This window comes from Anolis sagrei, chromosome 11 (assembly GCF_037176765.1).
Source record: "Anolis sagrei isolate rAnoSag1 chromosome 11, rAnoSag1.mat, whole genome shotgun sequence".
Classification (NCBI taxonomy): Eukaryota; Metazoa; Chordata; class Lepidosauria; order Squamata; family Dactyloidae; genus Anolis; species Anolis sagrei.
This window is the reverse complement of record NC_090031.1, coordinates 13941009-13950737: the sequence shown is the minus strand read 5'-3', so window position 1 is coordinate 13950737 and position 9729 is coordinate 13941009.

Here is a 9729-nt window from a genome sequence, read left to right as displayed (position 1 = left end):
GAATTTTTACAATGTCTTAGTATTTCCAACCGCATCCCATCAAGTCTCCTTGCACTGCTATGATGATGAAGACACAACGGCCATGGAAGGCAGAGCCATCTTATCCATACAATATATTTAAAAGATACTTCTAAAAAAAAATCACCTTACTTGCCTCCATTCCCAGGAACCCACACTTTTTTGGCAGAAGGAGGGCTGCGCATTGTAATCCTGTTTACTCTGGACCTGTTCCCGCCCATCCTGTCCAATAAATCCATTTGAGACCACAAAGCCCAATAGACGCTTGCATAAAGAATGTCTTCACTATGCCATGCTAATGTTTTGCCCTCTGAACTTGGACACATGCCTGTTGAGTTTCTTCATTACCCTTCTGGGATTTTTTCCTTGGGAAAAGAAATCTTTGTTGTTTTTCCTGTTCTTTTGCCCCAGTTTTGGAGCCAGGAAGTGGATAGGTACACTTCCTTTTCCTTTGAAGAGTCCTGTTGCGTCACAGCCTACATTCACACTCGGTCCCTTTCTTTTCCACTGTCTTCACAGCACCCTGGCAACATCCCCTGCCCTCATTTTCTTTGTTTTGCATTCACTCCGTAATGTGTTTTTTGTCCCTCTGAGCATTCATTGACTTCCTCTCGTCCATAAGGAACCACATCAGCCATTTATGCCTTGACACGCACGGGAACAGTTCAGAGAGCCATTGGTTTTAATGGGTTGTCAACTCAGAGAGAAAATGCTGGGCCATGGGAAATTTGCAGTCCTGGATTTCATGGGCCACCTCAATGTGAACACATCAAGGCATAAACCATGGTATTTCAGGACATAGATGTTCAGTTTTCATTTTAATGCAGAGGTTTTCGTACAGTGGCTCTTATTTCTCATGCTAGTAAGGTAATGCTCAAGATCCAGCAAGGAAAACTCCAACAAGACATGGAGAGAGAGTTGCCAGATGTACAAGCTGGGTGTTGAAAAGGCAGAGGAACAAGAGACCAAATTGCCAATAATTGTTGGATAATGGAGGAAGGCAGGGAGTTTCAGAAAAACATCTATTTCTGTTTTATTGACTACTAGCTGTACCCTGCCACGCATTGCTGTAGCCCTCAGATAAGAGAGGAATTCTAGTTGAAGCAATAGACAAAAGGGACAGATGGAAGGGACATTGACAGTTGGAACAGAAGGTAGATGGAGAGAACATAGATAGGTTGGTAGGTAGTAGATAGACAGATATGTAGATGGAGTGGTTGATGGATTGAAGGATGGATGGACATACAGACAGACAAAGGGGGTTGGACTGGATGGCCTCTGGGACTCCCTTCCAACTGGTTGAGCATCTGTCAGGAGAGCTTTGATGGTGTCTTCCTTTACTGTAAAATGAGGTTGGACTGGATGGCCTTTGGGGCCCCTTCCTATCCCTCAAAAGGTTTCCCGTGCCCGTCCTTCTGTGCGTGGCATCAAAGGGCCCCTTCCCCGGCAATCCCCCTCCCTCCCTCCCCGGCCGCCCAGATCCTAGCCACTCGTTGAACCCCACCAACGATAGAATTGGACCAAACCTCCCACACAGAAACCCCATATGGGCCACAGCAACGTGTGGCAGGGGACGGCTAGTCTATAAAAATAAAAATGTAATGTTTGTGGGATTAACAGAACTCACTGGGCGAATTGACACCAAATTTGGACACAAGACACCTAACAACCCAATGTATGCCCTTCACTCAAAAAATTGATTTTGTCATTTGGGAGTTTTAGTTGTTGGGATTTATATTTCACCTACATCCAAAGACTATTCTGAACCCCACCAATGATGGAATTGAACCAAACTTGGCACACAGTTCTCCCATGACCAACAGAAAATACTGGAAGGGTTTGGTGGGCATTGGCCTTGAGTTTGGGAGTTGTAGTTCACCTACATCCAGAGAGTACTATGGACTAAAACAATGATAGATATGGACCAAACATGGCACTAATACTCAGTATTCCCAAATACGAACGCTGGTGGAGTTTGGGGAAAATAGACCTTGACATTTGGGAGTTGTACTTACTGGGATTTGTAGTTCACCTACAATCAAAGAGCATTCTGAACCCTACCAACGATGGAATTGAACCAAACTTGGCACATGGAACTCCCAAGACCAACAGAAAATACTGGAAGGGTTTGATGGGCATTGGCCTTGAGTTTGGGAGCTGTAGTTCACCTACGTCCAGAGAGCACTGTGGACTCAAACAATGATGGATCTGGACCAAACTCTACGCGAATACTCAATATGCCAAATGTGAACACTGGTGGGGTTTGGGGAAAATATAATCTAGACATTTGGGAGTTGTAGTTGCTGGGATTTGTAGTTCACCTATAATCACAGAGCATTCCGAACCCCACCAATGATAGAATTGGGCCAAACCTCCCACACAGAACCCCCAAGTGGGCCACAGCAACGCATGGCAGGGGATGGCCAGTACATAAATAAAAATGTAATTTTCGTTTGTGGGATTAACATAACTCAAAAACCACTGGATGAATTGACACGAAATTTGGACACTACACCCCTAACAGACCAATGAGTGACCATCACTCATAAACCCCTCCCAAAAATAGCAGAAAGGACTTAAACCCACCTCCCCTCCCCCAAAAGCTAAATGACGGTACAGCGCATGTGCAAAAAGACAGCTCCCAGCATCCCCTAGACCAGGCCCTTTAGGGAAGGAGGATGCTCCAAATGCACTGCTTCCAAGCTGCAAGCTTGCTTCTCCTTGGATGTCTTTGAGAGCATCCCAATCTGCACATATTTCCTATTTCTGGATTGCAACTCCCAGGAATCCTCCAGATAGATAAGATATATAGATTAGATAGTTAGATAGTAGGTAGATAGATCACTGGTGATGTAGTTTAACATTCTTGAAGTGTCCTGGGATTTTCTCGGTCACCCACACTTTTTCTATGAGCTGGTGGAGTTGGTGTGTCAGCTCGGGTTCTCCCTGTTTAAAGATTTCAGCAGGGATCCCATCCGGTCTGCTGGCTTTGTTATTCTTTTGTTGGCTGATGGCATTGCTGACTTCTTCCAGACTAGGCAGTGCTGCAAGCTCATCCGCTACCTTGGCAGCCACCTCTCCACCAAAGTCAACATCGATGCCAAAATACAACACCGCCTGAGCTCTGCAAGCACAGCATTTTTCTGAATGAAGCAGAGTGTGTTTGAGGACCGGGACTTCCATAGGGATACCAAGGTGCTTGTTTATAAAGCTATTGTCCTCCCAACCCTGCTCTATGCCTGTGAGACGTGGACTGTCTACAGACGTCACATGCAACTCCTGGAACGATTCCATCAGTGGTGCCTCCGGAAAATCCTGCAAATCTCTTGGGAAGACAAGCAGACAAACGTCAGCGTGCTGGAAGAAGCAAAGATCACCAGCATTGAAGCGATGGTCCTCCACCACCAACTCCGCTGGACCGGCCATGTTGTCTCAATGCCCGACCACCATCTCCCAAAGCAGTTGCTCTACTCCAAACCCAAGAATGGAAAACTAAATGTTGGTGGGCAGGAAAAGATGTTTACAGATGGGCTCAAAGCCAACCTTAAAAACTCTGGCATAGATAGTGAGAACTGGGAAGCCCTGGCCCTTGACCGCTCCAGCTGGAGGTCAGCTGTGACCAGCAGTGCTGCAGAATTTGAGGAGGCAAGAGTGGAGGGTGAAAAAGAGAAATGTGCCAAGAGGAAGGCGCGTCAAGCCAACCCCGACCGAGACCGTCTTCTACCTGGAAACCAATGCCCTTACTGTGGAAGAAGATGCAGAGCAAGAATAGGGCTCCACAGCCACATACGGACCCACAAGAATATTGGAAGACAATCATCCTCGGAAAGCGAGGGATCGCCTAAGTAAGTAAGTAAGTAAGTAAGATAGATAGATCAGTCAGGAGGACTGGCATTTGGGAGTTGTAGTTGCTGGGATTTATAGTTCACCTACAACCTCACCAAAGATAGAATTGGCCCAAACCTCCCACACAGAACCCCCATGTGGGCCACAGCAACATGTGGCAGGGGACAGGTAGTACAATATATATTATATTATTAGAATATTTATTTAATATTTAAACAATTATTTAATGTAAATAAATAAAATAAGATTTAAGAATCCACAATGAAATCATCCTTCAGAAGTGATTCCCCCAATTCTGGTCACAAGCCCCTGACACGGTTGTATTTATGTCTAGCAAAACTGGGGAAGCTCATTTCCTTTCAACGGTTTCCTTTTGAGCTACAGGTCAGCTCCAGCAGGGAACATAAATACCCCGTGCGTCATTCGACACCATGCCCGTTGAACATTAGGCAGGATTCTAATCATTCAGACATAGTTTTCATTAAAAATGGTGTCGGCAAACGAGGAATCAGTTTCCAAACAAAATGAGTTTGGGTTTTTAATTCCTCCCAGCCCCCCTCCCTGCTCCTCCTCATTTGCTCTCTGGTGCCAGAGAGATTATATGTTTTCAAAAGACACACGCGCACTAATCCATATCTCCATCCATTAGGGGCATTTCGTTGGAGACAAACAAAATATTGAGCCCAGTGTGGAATCATCACCCCTGCTGAAACACAAAAATACTGGGGGGAGAAATAGAAGAGAAGAAGCACATCATAATAATACAATTCTTAGGCACTGGGAAAAAAAAAAGCCAGGGAAAAAATGAGAATGTTCAAATAATTAAAATGGGAAACAAGCGGCAATCTTGCTCCGATTTTCAATTTTGTCGGTGCCCGAGGGGAAAGGAAGGATGGCCATTTCGCACAGATACGTCACTTGATAGAGTGTGATAAGGACTCAGGGAGGAGGGGGGAAATAGCAGATTAAATTGAAATAAAAGCGATGGATGTTTGCGTTGCGGAAGCTATTAGAGACGGTTCAGTTGAGCAGCGAGGAACTTTTCCTGCTGCATGTAGGAATGCCCCATCGGGTGAAGCATTTCACAAGTGGGGCTGAGAAAGGTCACAAGGAGATTGACCCCCATCGCAATAACCTTTAAGTAGCAATAAAAAGGGAGTTGTGGAGTCATCGTCGGACACTATTGTGTTTTGCTACATCTGGGGAAGGTGTCCCAGCGGTAAAAGTGATCCCTGGTGTAAGGTTGCCAAGCAAAATATCTCCGCGGTTGCATCTCCTTCTATGAACCAGTGCGAATTCTAAGATCTTCTGGGGAGGCCCTCCTTTCGCTCCCACCACCGCCACAAGTCCAGTTGGTAGGGACGAGAGAGAGGGCCTTCTCGGTGGTGGCCCCTCACCTCTGGAACGCCCTTCCAAGGGAAATAAGACAGGCCCCATCTGTGCCGTCGCTGCCTGGGGGCTATAGTTCTTAATGAAAAAAACAAGGAAGTGGCAACTATTCCTCGGGGGATTGCTTCTTGCCTTCCTTTAGAGAACTGGAAATAGGTTTTATTGTTCACAAAGAGTTATCTTTTTGAGGCATTAAACTTGATGATCCAAAAGGAAGTAAAGAAATAGACATTAGTCTTTGGTTGCCTTGGGTCCAAGGAGTTTTCCAGCTGAGTAGCTTCCAAGTTCCCTCTTACTCAATGGCTATTGTGACGATGTGTAACTTTTTTTCTTATGGTTATGTGTTGTTTAAACAGTAGTTAATAAATGGTAAGTATGTAGGATTATATTTTGTTAGAGATGGTGGCTGGTGGCTTGAGCTGAGTTGCCATAGCAACGGGGGCGGAGCCAACTGCCTCTTCACGGCGCAGCATTTTGAAAGTGGCAGTCTGTAAGCCGGTGAGCTACAGGGAAGGACTGGTCTCTCTAGTGGGAGAAACAGGGAGTTTATTTGTGACCAAAGGGGTTACAGGAAAGGACCTGGTAGTGATAAAACTACAGGGGGTTATTGATTCTGGGTTAAGAATCAAGGTTTGGCTTGGAGCCAATTCTGTTGAATAGGCCTTTTGGCTTATTTGTTTTGTTGGGACAGTTGTCCAGAAGAGATACATCTGCTTATAGAAACCTCTTGGGAGTTTGTGCCTGAGGTTACTCATGAAACCTTACTAATGTAACCAATCAAGATTCGTGCCTCTTGTGAAGAAACAATTGAACATGTTATACTCCTGTTAAAATAAACTATTACTTTTTTCCTCAAGCCTGGCCTGATACAGTTTCTCCTAAGTCAAACAGCCTGCATAAGAAGTAAAGTCAAGCCAGGGACAGTAAACGCTACGCTATCAAATGAATAAAGCCTTCTGTAAATAATAGTCCCTTTATAAACTAGCTCCTAAGCTGATGTTGATCATTGCCCGGCTTTCTAATTGCCCGGCTCACTAATGCTTCATCTTGGAAAGAAGTGACAAGTGGAGTGCCGCAGGGTTCCGTCCTGGGCCCGGTCCTGTTCAACATCTTTATTAATGACTTAGATGAAGGGCTAGAAGGCATGATCATCAAGTTTGCAGACAACACCAAATTGGGAAGGATAGCCAATAGTCCAGAGGACAGGAGCAGAATTCAAAACGATCTTGACAGATTAGAGAGATGGGCCAAAACTAACAAAATGAAGTTCAACAGTGACAAATGCAAGATACTCCACTTTGGCAGAAAAAACGAAATGCAAAGATACAAAATGGGGGACAATGCCTGGCTCAGGAGCAGTACGTGTGAAAAAGATCTTGGAGTCCTCATGGACAACAAGTTAAACATGAGCCAACAATGTGATGTGGCGGCAAAAAAAGCCAATGGGATTTTGGCCTGCATCAATAGGAGCATAGTGTCTAGATCTAAGGAAGTAATGCTACCCCTCTATTCTGCTTTGGTTAGACCACACCTGGAATATTGTGTCCAATTCTGAGCACCACAATTCAAGAGAGATATTGACAAGCTGGAATGTGTCCAGAGGAGGGCGACTAAAATGATCAAGGGTCTGGAGAACAAGCCCTATGAGGAGCGGCTTAGGGAACTGGGCATGTTTAGCCTGAAGAAGAGAAGGCTGAGAGGAGATATGATAGCCATGTATAAATATGTGAGAGGAAGCCACAGGGAGGAGGGAGCAAGCTTGTTTTCTGCTTCCTTGGAGACTAGGACGCGGAACAATGGCTTCAAACTACAAGAGAGGAGATTCCATCTGAACATTAGGAAGAACTTCCTGACTGTGAGAGCCGTTCAGCAGTGGAACTCTCTGCCCCGGAGTGTGGTGGAGGCTCCTTCTTTGGAAGCTTTTAAGCAGAGGCTGGATGGCCATCTGTCAGGGGTGATTTGAATGCAATATTCCTGCTTCTTGGCAGGGGGTTGGACTGGATGGCCCATGAGGTCTCTTCCAACTCTTTGATTCTATGATTCTATGATTCCTCACAAATTTGGTGGCAGTAGTTTTACCCTCCTTTACAACTATGAAGTCAGAACATTCACAACCCCAGTCCAATGACCTATATTGAAGGTACAAAGTCTTCCTCTTGATGCCAAAGGACTGGTTTGAAGGCGCTTAAGATTCCTCAACGTCGTCCAGATGAGCTGGGCATGAAGTATGAATCTTAAGAGTATAAACTTAAGAATTGATGGTACGAAATGACTTGACCCAGGGCTTTGAGCCAAGCCTTTCGCACATCCATGTGTTGAGCTTTTTGGTGGTGGAATGAAAAGGAAAGCACTGCCCTTCTCCCTATGAAGGGGTGGAGCCAAACAATTGAGCTGGGGGAGCAAGCCAATTGATGTAAAACAACATTGATCCAAACTTGGCACACAGGCCTCTCATGACCAACAGAAAATACTAGCAGCATTTGGTAGGCATTGAATTTGAGTTTGGGAGTTGTAGTTCACCTACATCCAGAGAGCACTGTGGACTAACAATGATGGATCTGGACCAAACTTGGCACTGATACTCAAAATGCTCAAATATGAACACAGATGGAGTTTGGGGGAAATAGACATTGACATTTGGGAGTTGTAGTTACTTAGATTTATAGTTCACCAACAATCAAAGAGTGTTCTGTACCCCACCAATGACAGAATTGGGGCAAATTCCCCACACAGAACTCCCATGACCAACAGAAAATACTTAAGGCCCTTCAGTCCAACTCCCTTCTTCACCAGGGCAAGAAAACATCATCAAACCCCTCCTGACAAAGAGCCATCCAGCCATAGATATAGATAAATATATTTAATTTTCACACCCACAGATGTAGTATTATAGATTTGAAAGGGACCCCTAAAGAAGGACAATTACATGTTGCATGTTCCAGAGTAGGCAAACCAGACAATCTCCACATCAACACTGACAAAGAAACAACAAGAAATACTGTTTACCCAACAAGCATAAAGAAATTATATCTATATATATAAAAAGGGAAAGGGCATTCAACGGGACAGCAAAACGCGAAAAACCCCTGACGAAAACTCACCAAATTTGCCGTGCACATACCTCAACCCACAAGGTATGCAAAACACTCATCAAAATTCCAAACAACATTTCAACAAACTCACAATTACAAAAACCAACTGAGCATGCGCAGTGCCCAGGGGAGGAAGTACACACGCAATGCACTCTGGAAACTGTAGTTCTAGAATGCGGCTTACCCGCTGACACTGAAGCCCCAGCCTGGGAGTTGGAGCTTGGCCGACTGTGCTTGCTGGGGGCCCCCGCTGCGCGCTTTCCTGGCCCGGCTGGGAGAGGCCGCGGCCTGGCTCTGCCGAGGACAGCCCATCGGCCACCGCAACGCCCGGCCCAGGCTGCCCCCACACACCGCCATCTGGCTCTGCCATCAGTGAGGAAGGGGAAGGAGGGAAGGAAGCGGGAGAGGGAAGGAAGGACAGAAATGAGGGGAAGGGGTGTAAATAGCAAGGAAGGAAGGAAGGAAAGAAGGAAAGAAAGAAGAAAAGTGGGAAGGGGAAGGGAAGATGTAGGAAGGAAGAAAGGAGAAGTTGAGAAGGTATATGAAACAAGAAAGGAATAAAAGAAAGAAGAAAGGGAGAGAAGGAGGATGGGAAAGAAGGGAGGAAGGAAGGAAGGAAGGAAGGAAGGAAGGAAGGAAGGAAGGAAGAAGAAAGGAGGGAAGGGAAGGTGTATGAAGGAAGTAAGGAAGGAGAAGTTGAGAAGATATATGAAAGAATAAAGGAAGGAAAGAAAGAAAGAAGAAAGGGAGAGAAGGAGGATGGGAAAGAACGGAGAAAGGAAGGAAGGAAAGAAAGGAAGGAAGGGAGGGAGGGAAGGTGTATGAAGGAAGGAGAAGTTGAGAAGGTATATGAAAGAAGAAAAGTAGGAAAGAAAGAATACAGAGAGAGAAGGAGGATGGGAAAGAAGGGAGAAAGGAAGGAAGGAGGAAAGGAAAGAAAGATAGAAAAAAGAAGAAAGGGAAGGGGAAGGGAAGGTGTAGGAAGGAAGGAAGGAAGGAAGGAAGGAAGGAAGGAAGGAAGGAAGGAAGGAAGGAAGGGCAATTTGGGAAGGGAAGAGAGGGAAAAAAGCAAAGGAAGAAGAGAAAGGGAGGGAAGAAAAGAAAGAAAGAAAAGGAAGACTGGATGTCAAGAGCGAAGGAAGGAAGGAAAGAGATAGAGAGGGAAGAAAGGACAGAAAGAGGATGGAAAATAAAAAGGGAGAAGGAAGGAAAGAACAAGAGAAGGAAGGAGGAGAGAAGGAAAGAAAAAAGGGGAGGAAAGACGGAGCAAAGGAAGAAGAGAAAGAAGGAGAGAAAGAGGGAGGAAAGGAAAGAAATAAAGAGAAGGAAGGATGGGAGCAAAAAGCTAAGGAAGGAAGTAAACAGGTAGAGAAGGAAGAAAGGA